This window comes from Hyla sarda, chromosome 8 (genome assembly GCF_029499605.1).
Source record: "Hyla sarda isolate aHylSar1 chromosome 8, aHylSar1.hap1, whole genome shotgun sequence".
Lineage (NCBI taxonomy): Eukaryota > Metazoa > Chordata > Amphibia > Anura > Hylidae > Hyla > Hyla sarda.
The window spans coordinates 195101769-195112684 of NC_079196.1; the positions used below are offsets into that span (position 1 = coordinate 195101769).

Here is a 10916-nt window from a genome sequence, read left to right on the forward strand (position 1 = left end):
AGTAAGGAGATTACATGAGGAGGGGGGTTGTTACAGTGTGTCACCCCAGTACTAAGGAGATTACATGGGGTGGAGGTTTGTTACAGTGTGTCACCTCGGTAGTAAGGAGATTACATGAGGAGGAGGTTTGTTACAGTGTGTCACCCCAGTAGTAAGGAGATTACATGAGGAGGAGGTTTGTTACAGTCTGTCACCCCAGTAGTAAGGAGATTACATGAGGAGGAGGTTTGTTACAGTGTGTCACCCCAGTAGTAAGGAGATTACATGAGGAGGGGGTTTGTTACAGTGTGTCACCCCAGTAGTAAGGAGATTACATGGGGTGGAGGTTTGTTACAGTGTGTCACCCCGGTAGTAAGGAGATTACATGAGGAGGAGGTTTGTTACAGTGTGTCATAACAGTAGGAAGGGTGGGCATATCAAAGGGCGGGGTCAAGGGGCGGCAATATTAGTTTTCGCCTAGGGTGGCTAAAATCCTTGCACCAGCCCTGGGTATGTCTCTCTTGTTAGCTGATTTTGGCAACCATGCCCCAAATGTGTCAATGTGGCACAGAGCAATTTATCGCAGATTAAATAGTATAAAATAATTATTTTGCACGTGTGGGTTGGGATTGCATACAATCGTGCCTTCTGATGACTGTTTGCGCCAGCATGCTGGGAGTTGTAGTTTTGCAACAGCTGGAGGACAACAGATTGGAGAGCATAGCAATAGAGGGTTGGTAGATGGAGATGAGAACTGAAGCACATTAATAGACCATATTTTGGACAGATATTGGACCGTATTATGAACTGTGTTGATTTTAGGGGGCACACAAGATGCAGTGGTGGGTCTATGTTGCAGATCCACATAACAGCCTGTGTTGCTTCCAAAGGCCTAATGCAGACAGAGACCGCATATTAACCCTATAATTATATCGCTACACCTATAACTAGAGAGGAATGTCTGCAGTGAGTCGGCACCCATCACAGCAATGCTTGTCCACTGGACACAGCTGTCGCCTGTCTGGGGGGCCGCGGCGGGGTTATATCATCTAGTGCAAAAAAGCTGTGTTCTTACCTGTAGCCACCAGTCTGATGCCTCTAGTGCAGTGCTACCCAAGCTAGGTGCCTCCAGCTGTTGCAAAACTACAACTCCCAGCATGCCCGGACAGCCTTTGGCTGTCCGGGCATGCTGGGAGTTGTAGTTTTGCAACAGCTGGAGGCACATTAGTTGGGAAACACTGCACTAGTGACTACCTAATCTGTGCTAGACAAATGGCAGGTGGCTGCTATAGACCAGACTACTGACTTAATATTTAGTTTGCATGCACTGAGCATCTGGGGTAAATTACGGGAAAAGTACAGTACTTTTTATAAATACGTAGTTTTAAATAATAAATTAAGAATTTAATATTAATTGTTGAAAAGGAGAAAAAAAAAGTGGTTCCACTGGGGCTCGAACCCAGGACCTTCTGCGTGTAAAGCAGACGTGATAACCACTACACTATGGAACCAGCTGATGTGTGCTGGATCTTGTACGTAGTGATGTACCCTAAGGGCATGTGCACACACAGGATTTGTAATTAGAAGTCATGCTCAGTCATTCAGTTTACACTGAAATCTGCAGCAGAAAATCTTGTGCATCAGATCTGCGTACGTGAGAAGGGGTATTCCAGGATTTTATTTGTTCTTTAGCCTTCAATCCCATGATGCCAAGTTATTATAGTGTGTAATTTGCTTCTGTTACCTCTGCGCACCACTTTGTCTCGTTTGGACCCACACCCGGAAGTGCTGTAGTGTAGGTCATTTTATTTTACTGTTGTCTCTGATCTTACCCAGCATTCCATGCAGCCAGAGACAATATGTCATTAGTCACATGATCTCCAGGGGGTGGAGGGGGTGGAAAGAATTTTCTGAAGTAATGCTATCCACCCGCCCACTGCGGCATAGCTCCCTCCCTCTGGAGATCATGTGACTTGTGACATAGTGGAAGTCCACAGCTTGGAGACCACAGATCTATATTATGCTGAGATCTTGTAGTTTTCAGTCTGGACACTAGGCCTAAAACTAAGCCAGGACTTCATGTTTGTTTATTTTTGTGATAATAATGAGGAGGCTGCTGGTAAGTAATCTGCACAAAATTACAGTGAGAGGGGACACCAGTAGATAGAGAAGACAATAGGAGCTCAACCTTCCCCTCCCCTGTAGAGTGCCTTCTGCACAGGTCACAGAGGCCACAAAGCATGTTTACAAGTCTGCCCCATGGAGTTGTTTATTGTGTTTATATCCATGGGTACTGCTGTAAAGCATTTCACAGAAAGATGGCTGCTCGTAATAATGTACTAAAAATAACATAAAATAACATTTAAAAAAATACAATTAGAAAATAGAAACAGATAAGAAAAAGACATTTCAGTATCTGGCTCTAATCAGTAGTAAAAAATAAAATGAGGAAAGCCACCACGCACTAAATTGGAAAGACTCACAAGACCACTGAAAGATGGGGGTTTGAGAGATCCACATTTAGAGACATATTATGTAGCGGCTCAGTTATTATATATAATTAGCTGAGTGCCCAGCGTTGCCCGTTTTTTCCTACCTAATTCTTGTGGGAGAGGAAAGGCAAGATAGGATGAAGCTCTTCATATCACCACCCCATATCCGGTCCTCAAATCCCGACCTCGTATTCTGTCCTCAAACCCCCAACCTGGTATCCCGTACTCATATTTTGACCTCATACCCTGTCTTTATATCCTTACCTCATATCTCGTCTTCACATCCCATAGTTATATCCCATCATTATATATCCTGTCCTCATATCTCGTCTTCATATCCCATAGTTATATCCTGTCCCCACAACCCAACCTTAAATCACAACCTCATATCCCATTGTTATATCCTGTCCTCATATCCCATCATTATATATCCTGTCCTCACAACCCAACCTTATATCACAACCTCATATCCCATTGTTATATCCTGTCCTCATATCCCATTGTTATATCCTGTTCTCATATCCCATCATTATATATCCTGTCCTCACAACCCAACCTTATATCACAACCTCATATCACGTTGATATATCCTGTCCTCAGGTTGAGTTTGGGTTGAAGAGATTGTAGGCCAAATATAGAAGAAGGTGTGGCTTTTTGGGAGTGGGCGTGACTTCCAAACTGATGCAAATAAAGGGTTGTAAATAGAAGGGGCCGTGACTTTACGAGAGATGCGTGGCTTGCAAGCTGGACTGACACACTTGCACGGAGATGCAGAGCGGAGCTTGTGGAGTAAGACAGCAGAAGTATCATAGACATACAGAGAACTTCAGACAAAAAAACCCACCCTCACGGAAGGGGGTGGGTTAGGGTTAATTTAACTATCCTATATTTTATTTTACATATAAGTAGTATGTTGTACCAAGTATTATCGACATATCTCCAGCCATTTGGAAGTGATGGCTGATTGGCTGGAGATACACAGTCCCATAGTACTCCAGTGGAAAAAATTTTTTTTTTTTTTAAATCAACTGGAGCCAGAAAGTTAAACAGATTTGTAAATGACTTCTATTAAAAAATCTTTACCCTTCCAGTAACTATTAGCAGCTGTATGCTACAGAGGAAATTATTTTCTTTTTGAATTTCTTTTTTGTCTTGTCCACAGTGCTCTCTGCTGACACTTGATTCCCGTGTCAGGAACTGTCCAGAGCAGGAGAAAATCCCCATAGCAAACCTATGCTGCTCTGGACAGTTCCTGACATGGACAGAGGTGTCAGCAGAGAGCACTGTGGACAAGACAAAAAATAAATTCGAAAAGAATAGAATTTCCTCTGTAGCATACAGCTGCTAATAAGTACTGAAAGGATTAAGATTTTTAAAGAGAAGTAATTTACAAATCTGTTTAACTTTCTGGAACCAGTTCATTAAAAAAAATATATATATTTTTCCACCGGAGTACCCCTTTAAACAAGAACCCTGATCTTCGCTGATGGGGGTGATTTGGGGGTTAATTTAACAATCGTATTTTTCTTAGATGACATGCAAGTAATATGTGACCAAGTTTCATTGAAATATCTCCCCACATTCACACATACATAAACACAGGAAAACTATCACGCATTTGAATGGGGTCTCAAGTCAGGTAGAGAGTATGGAGGAACTACCATCACTGTTAGAGGGCAGATTATAAGGAATTAGGGAGAAGGGACTCCCATTACTTTATATGAGGGGTGGCCAAACTTACTCAACATAAGAGCCACCTTTAATAGACGTTGGATGTTTGAGAGTAGTATTCTAATTGTTACACATCCACACCGTTTATCTGGTGTGGGATTCTATTGTGGCGCTTGTAGTCCGCTGCAGGCATCCTCCATTGTATGCATTTTTATGCTGGGGATCGCCCCTAGCAACGGACTACAAGGGCAGGATCTGCTCCCCCAGTATAAATGCACAACCGCATTTGGGGTTGAGCACCTCCAGCCATTTGAGACCACGTTTTTTGCTGTTGTATGTTTGAAAGCGGTAAGACAGGCACATATATATATAAAAAGTAAGAAATACATATAGGAAGTAGTATTTATTCATATGTAGTATAGTATGCAACTACCGTACATATTAATAAATAATATAAATGTTAATCATATAAATTATGAGTAACAGTAGGCCTCCCACACTGCCCCCATAGGATATTAGGCCCTTCATACTGCCATATAATGGTAGGCCCCCTACCTTCATACTGCCATATAATGGTAGGCCCCCTATACTGCCCCCATTTAGCAGTAGCCACCCCCCATACTTCCCCAAATAGCAGTCAACTCCTATATTGCCCCCATATAGCATTCGGCCCCCATACTATCCCCATAAAACAGTAAGCTCTACATACTGCCCCATGTAACGATCAGCCACAATATAGCAATAGACCCCCATATAGGTCCCATATAGCAATCGGCCCCCATACTATCCCCATAAAATAGTAAGCCCTACATACTGCCCCATGTAACAATCAGCCACAATATAGCAGTAGACCCCCAAATAGGTCCCATATAGCAGTAGGCCTCCATACTGCCCCTATATAGCGTTAGGTTCCCATATTGTACCCAAATAATAATAAGACCCCCATACTGCCCTATATAAAATTTGCCCCATATAGCATTGGGCCCCAATGAAGCCCCCATATAGCAGTAGGTGCCATTATAGCAGTAGGCCCCACTATAGTCCCCATATAGCAGTAGGTGCCATTATAGCAGTAGGCCCCAATATAGTCCCCATATAGCAGTAGGCCCCAACATTTTCCCCATAGAGCCCCCATATGACAGTAGACCCCCCCCCCCCCCATACTGTCCCTATATAACAGTGATCCCCACTACTGCTCCATATAACAGTCACTCCCACATATAGCAGTAGGCTTCCATATAGCAGTAGGCCCCAATATAGCCCCCACATAGGAGTCTCCTTACTGCCCCTATATAACAGATACAAGCAAATTAAGCATGCTTTTCTCTGCACACATAATAAAGAAATTTACAAAGGGGTAATAGGAAAAATGTATACAATATTAATGCAAAATCTTTTCGAAGACTTGAATAGAAACAAATACCAAAGTGAGTGGCAGAAGGGTGTAGAGAGGGATGGGGATATTCACTGGGATGAGGTATACAGGAACATTTACTAACTCTATATCACAGTTTTTTATTATCATTTTTACTATTCTATTTCTAGAAAATGGGTTATAAGAAACCTTTGACTTGTCCAAAGTCCTAAACTCTTCCATGGAATCTAAATAATCAGTTGTTTAGGTGCCCAATACTTTTAGATAATTGCATGAGGTAATTTTGGATATTAAAGTTTGTTTGTTAGGAGATTATACAAATAGGAAGAATCCTAAATGGTTGGGGCAGGTTATTAATGTTGCTTTATTTGGTGAAAGATATGTCTTACTGAGAAGGTGGGAAGGTGGATTATAGATAGAGCACATGCACTGAAAGAATGGGATTCCAAAGTGATGACTAGAGATGAGCGAATCAAATCAGACGAAGTCGAATTCATTCCGAATTTCATGAAAAATCTAATTTCTTCATTATCGACACCCGCTGCGATCGTCCTGTATAATGTATAGATGCAAGAGGCTTTCTCCTGCATTCGCATCTTTGCAATAGATAGGATGATCGCATCGGGTGTCAGGAGTGACACCCACTGTGATCTGTCCTTAACTGCAGGTACTACTGCTCCCAACATGGAGCAGACTCTGCTCCATTCTGGGAGCTGTAGTACCTGGTTTAATAGACAGATTGCAGCGAGTGTAACTTCTGACACCTGTTGCGAATTGTCTATTAATGCAGGTACTACTGCTCCCATCATGGAACAGTCTGTTCCATGCTGGGAGTAGTAGTACTACCTACAAAATGTTTAAAAAAAAATTGAGAAAAAAGTGAAACACACATACACATATACTTTATTAAACACAATATTAAAATGCATTACTAATGAAAATTTTTTAAAAAAGTATTATAAAAAAAATGTATTATTTTTAAATTTAAATGGACCCTTTCTACATTTTTTTATTATTGTCGGCTACATTTTTAGGTCCCTGCCCGCCCACATAAATTGATTCCTGTTTAAAAATTAACATTAGTGCATTTCATAATTTTTTTTCTAGTGTTTGTTCTAAATCATAATTTTTTTTATTTTCACTTAACTTTTTTAGCCCCATTTATTACATTTTTTTCAGGCATTTAGATGTGCTGCCATGAATAATTGCTTGGGTCAGAGACGAGCTGAGGACAGGGTCATCAGTAATATGTATAAATAATACAGTAGGCAAAAAAAGGCTGAGTTTCCCTAATTTACCAAAAATCCATAAATTTACAGAGGTCTACTATCAGAAATTAAAGATACTTCAAATTGTAATTTGTGGAGGCAGAGGGCTGGGACAATAATGTATGTATGTATTTAACCGGTTGCCATCTAAGGACAAGCCGGCTTGTACTGAGACGGAAACCATTTTATGGCGCGTGCTCCTGACTTGAGCCCGCGTCATACTGGCTGGCCCCCAGCTGATTCCTGTAGCTGGAGACCGGCATTAATGCCCAAAATGCGGACATCTAAAGGGAAATTTAAACCATCCCTGGTGGTCTAGTGTGGTGGATCGGAAACAGAAACAGAAGCTCCCAAAATTTACAAAATGGTGTTTTTTTCTTCAATTTTGTCACACAATTATTATTTTTTTGTTTCGCAGTAGCTTTGATGTCATTACAAAGTGGAATTGATGGCGCAAAAAATAAGCCATCATATGGATTTTTAAGTGCAAAATTGAAAGGGTTATGATTTTTAAAATGTAAGGAGGAAAAAACTAAAGTGCAAAAACTGAAAAACGCTCTGTCCTTAAGGGGTTAATGTAATTGTGACGGGCAATGTCCTTGTAATTATGCAGTATGAGCTGGTTTTAAATGACAAATTACTGCAAAACTCTTCTTGTAATTTCAATGTCTCTGCATATGCAGGAAGACATGGAAGGGAGCTATAATTTCAGTAGGATGGAAAGGACTTTTTCATTGCTGTAAGCTGTAGAAAGGAATATGTAACCATGGATGTGGGATGTGGGATTACCTCTTTATATATGTGAAAAATCTTACATTTTGTATGTAGGAGGGATGATAGGAGTTGTAATTATTGAATTCCAGTTGTCCCCGCTTAGAATCACAGTGGTTGCAGCGGGGACTGGCAGGGAGTCACCGGGACCATATGAATGGAAGAAAGAAAGTTTTGAAATATACAGTAGCTGCTCTAATTGGAGCAAATTAAGGTTAATTGAATAATGAGACCACAGCCAATTAAGGTCAAATAGGTAATAGAACATCAAAGGAATGTAGGTCAAGTTGTTTGACCAAAATTGGCTGTGGTTTCATTATTTAATTAAGGTCTTTCCCTCCTATTTCCTTTTCTTCATTCATCTGTCTGCTGTGTGAGCGGAAAAAAATAATAATGTGTGTAAATATATATATATATATATATATGGGAATATGCAAAGCAGCTCATTACATCACCTTTTCCGGTAATGTTCCCTGGTATCAGCTTAGCTCCTGTTAAGGAATATAGAAAGCTGATCGGGATTTTATGCCAAGCCAGACTACTCCCCAAAAGGGAAGTTTCTACCCATCTGCAGACAGCTGTTTTGTGGTTTTTGCCACTCGTCAGTACAGAGCAGGGTGATCTGGCTTGGCTGGGGTAAGAGGCCTGAGAGCAGCTAAAGGGGATGAGTATTTACCTCAGGGCGAGGCCACCACTCTTGGAGTGGTGGCCTCGCCCTGAGGTAAATACTCATCCCCTTTAGCTGCTCTCAGGCCTCTTACCCCAGCCAAGCCAGATCACCCTGCTCTGTACTGATGAGTGGCAAAGACCAAATGTATATGTTGATCAAGCGGCAACTGACACGCCCCCTCAATATAACTCTCTGCCAAAGCAATGTATTGAGGGGGCGTGTCGGCTGCCACTTCGTATGGTGGTCAACACCCATTCTCTGGCCAGCGAGCCGGGGGGCCCCATACAGGAGATCACAGAGGGCCCCAGCGGTCGGACCCCCGCGATCAGAAACTTATCCCCTATCCTTAGTATAGGGGATACGTTTTTCAGCACTGGACTACTCCTTTAATTGAATAATGAAACCACAGCCAATTAAGGTCAAACCACTTGACCTACATTCATTTGACGTTCTATTACCTATTTGACCTTAATTGGCTGTGGTCTCATTATTCAATTAACCTTACTTTGCTCCAATTAGAGCAGCTACTGTATATTTCAAAACTTTCTTTCTTCCATTCCTACGGCCATAGTGACTCCCTGCCGGTCCTCGCTGCAACCACTGTTATTGCAAGCGGGGACAACTGGAATTCAAGAATTATAACTCCCATCATCCCCTACATAAAAATTTTAAGATTTTTCACATATATAAAAAGGTAATCCCACATCCCACATCCATGGTTACATATTCTCTTCTACAGTTTACAGCAATGAAAATGTCCTTTCCATCCTACTGAAATTATAGCTCCCATCCATGTCTTCCTGCATATGCAGAGACATTGGAATTACAAGAAGAGTTTTGCAGTAATTTGTATAATTACAATGACATTGTCCATCACAATTACATTAAATACATGCTTACATTATTGTCCCGGTCATCTGCCTCCGCAAATTACAATTTCTGATAGAAGATCTTTGTAAATTTATAGATTTTTGGTAAATTAGGGAAACTCTGCCTTTTTTTTTTTGCCCACTGTATTATACATATTACGGTTGTCCCTGTCCTCGGCTCGTCTCTGACCCCCCGCAATTATTCATGGTAGCACATCTAAATGCCCTAAAAAATGTAATAAATGGGTCTAAAAAAGTAAAGAAAAAAATTATGATTTAGAACGAAAACGAGAAAAAAAATTATGAAATACACTCCTCATTCATTTTTAATATTGAGCGCTGAATTTTCTGGTCCCTGACAGCTCCCGAAAATTGAAAGACAAAGGAAAAAAATGTTAATGTTAGTTTTTTAACAGGGATAAATTTATGTGGGTGGGCAGGGACCTAAAAATGTAGCCGACAATAATAAAAATGTAGAAAGGGGCCATTTAAATGTAAAAATTATATATATTTTTATTATAATTTTAGAATTTTTTTTTGTAATGTATTTTGATATTGTGTTAATAAAGTATGTGTGTATGTGTGTTTCACTTTTTTTTTTCTCTATTATTAAATTTTTAGGTAGTACAACTACTCCCAGCACGGAACAGACTGTTCCATGATGGGAGCTGTAGTACCTGTACTAACAGACAGATCACAGCAGATGTTACTCCTGCTACCCGATGCGATTGTCCTTTCTATTGCAGAGATGGAGCGACTTTCTCCTGCGCTCGCATCACTTCACTATACTCCAGCTGGCCAGTGATGTGAATAGAATTCCCATCACCTATTCATATTTTCCGCAGAGAGCTGTGATTGGCCAGATGGTTCCAGCCAATCACAGCTCTCTGCGGGAAATATGAATAATAGGTATATATACAGCATATATACTTATACTATAGTTGGACCAGAGAAGAGCGGCCGCCCACCTGCATCTATACATTATACAGGACGATCGCAGCAAGTGTCAGGAGTGACACCCGCTGTGATCTTTCCTTACCAACATGGAGCACACTCTGGTCAGAAGTGACACTCGCTGTGATCTGTCTATTAATGCAGGTACTACAGCTCCTGGCATGAAGCAGAGTGTGCTCCATGTTGGGAGCAGTAGTACCTGCAGTGAAGGAAAGATCACAGCGAGTGTAACTCCTGACACTCGATGCGATTGTCCTATCTATTGCAGGGATGCGAGAAAGCTGCCTGCATCTATACATTAAACAGGACGATCACAGCAGGTTTCAGGAGTGACACCCAGGGCGATCTGTCTATTAGCACAGGTACTACTACTCCCATCATGGCAAAGTCTTTTCCATGCTGGGAGTAGTAGTACTACCTAAAAAGTGTAAAAAATAGAGAGAAAAAAAGTGAAACACAAACTTTATTAAACATTAAATACAGCTCTAATAAAAATTTGCCGCAAATTTATTTGGACCGAATCAACATTTTTTTTTTTAAATTCGGCGTATCGGACAAATCAAATTTTTCAAAAAATTTGCTCTTCTTTGGTGATGATCTTTACAGATCATTGCTCAGATTGGCCAGAATTCAACTTATTAAGTATGTTTTGAGGAATGAAATAGGGGAGTGAGAGGAGAGCAGAATGGAAAGTTAGGGGGTTATGAGTTTTGTAACAGTATATTATTCATTCACTATGTGGAGGTGTTAATAATATGGCAGTGTGGTGGTGGTGGCGGCGGTGTAATAGGATTGTTTGGTAACAGTATATTATTCATTCACTATGTGGTGGTGGTGGTAATGGTGTTTCAGTATTGTTTGGTAACA

At 40.9% G+C, this 10916-nt stretch overlaps 1 non-coding gene across 1 annotated transcript; it reads right to left on the bottom strand.

The window, feature by feature from the left end:
* Nucleotides 1–1417: 1417 nt before the first annotated feature.
* On the bottom strand, nt 1418–1490 carry TRNAV-UAC (transfer RNA valine (anticodon UAC)). Its single transcript has one exon. It is a non-coding gene; the product is annotated as a tRNA-Val (tRNA).
* Between the last annotated feature and the right edge of the window lie 9426 nt (nt 1491–10916).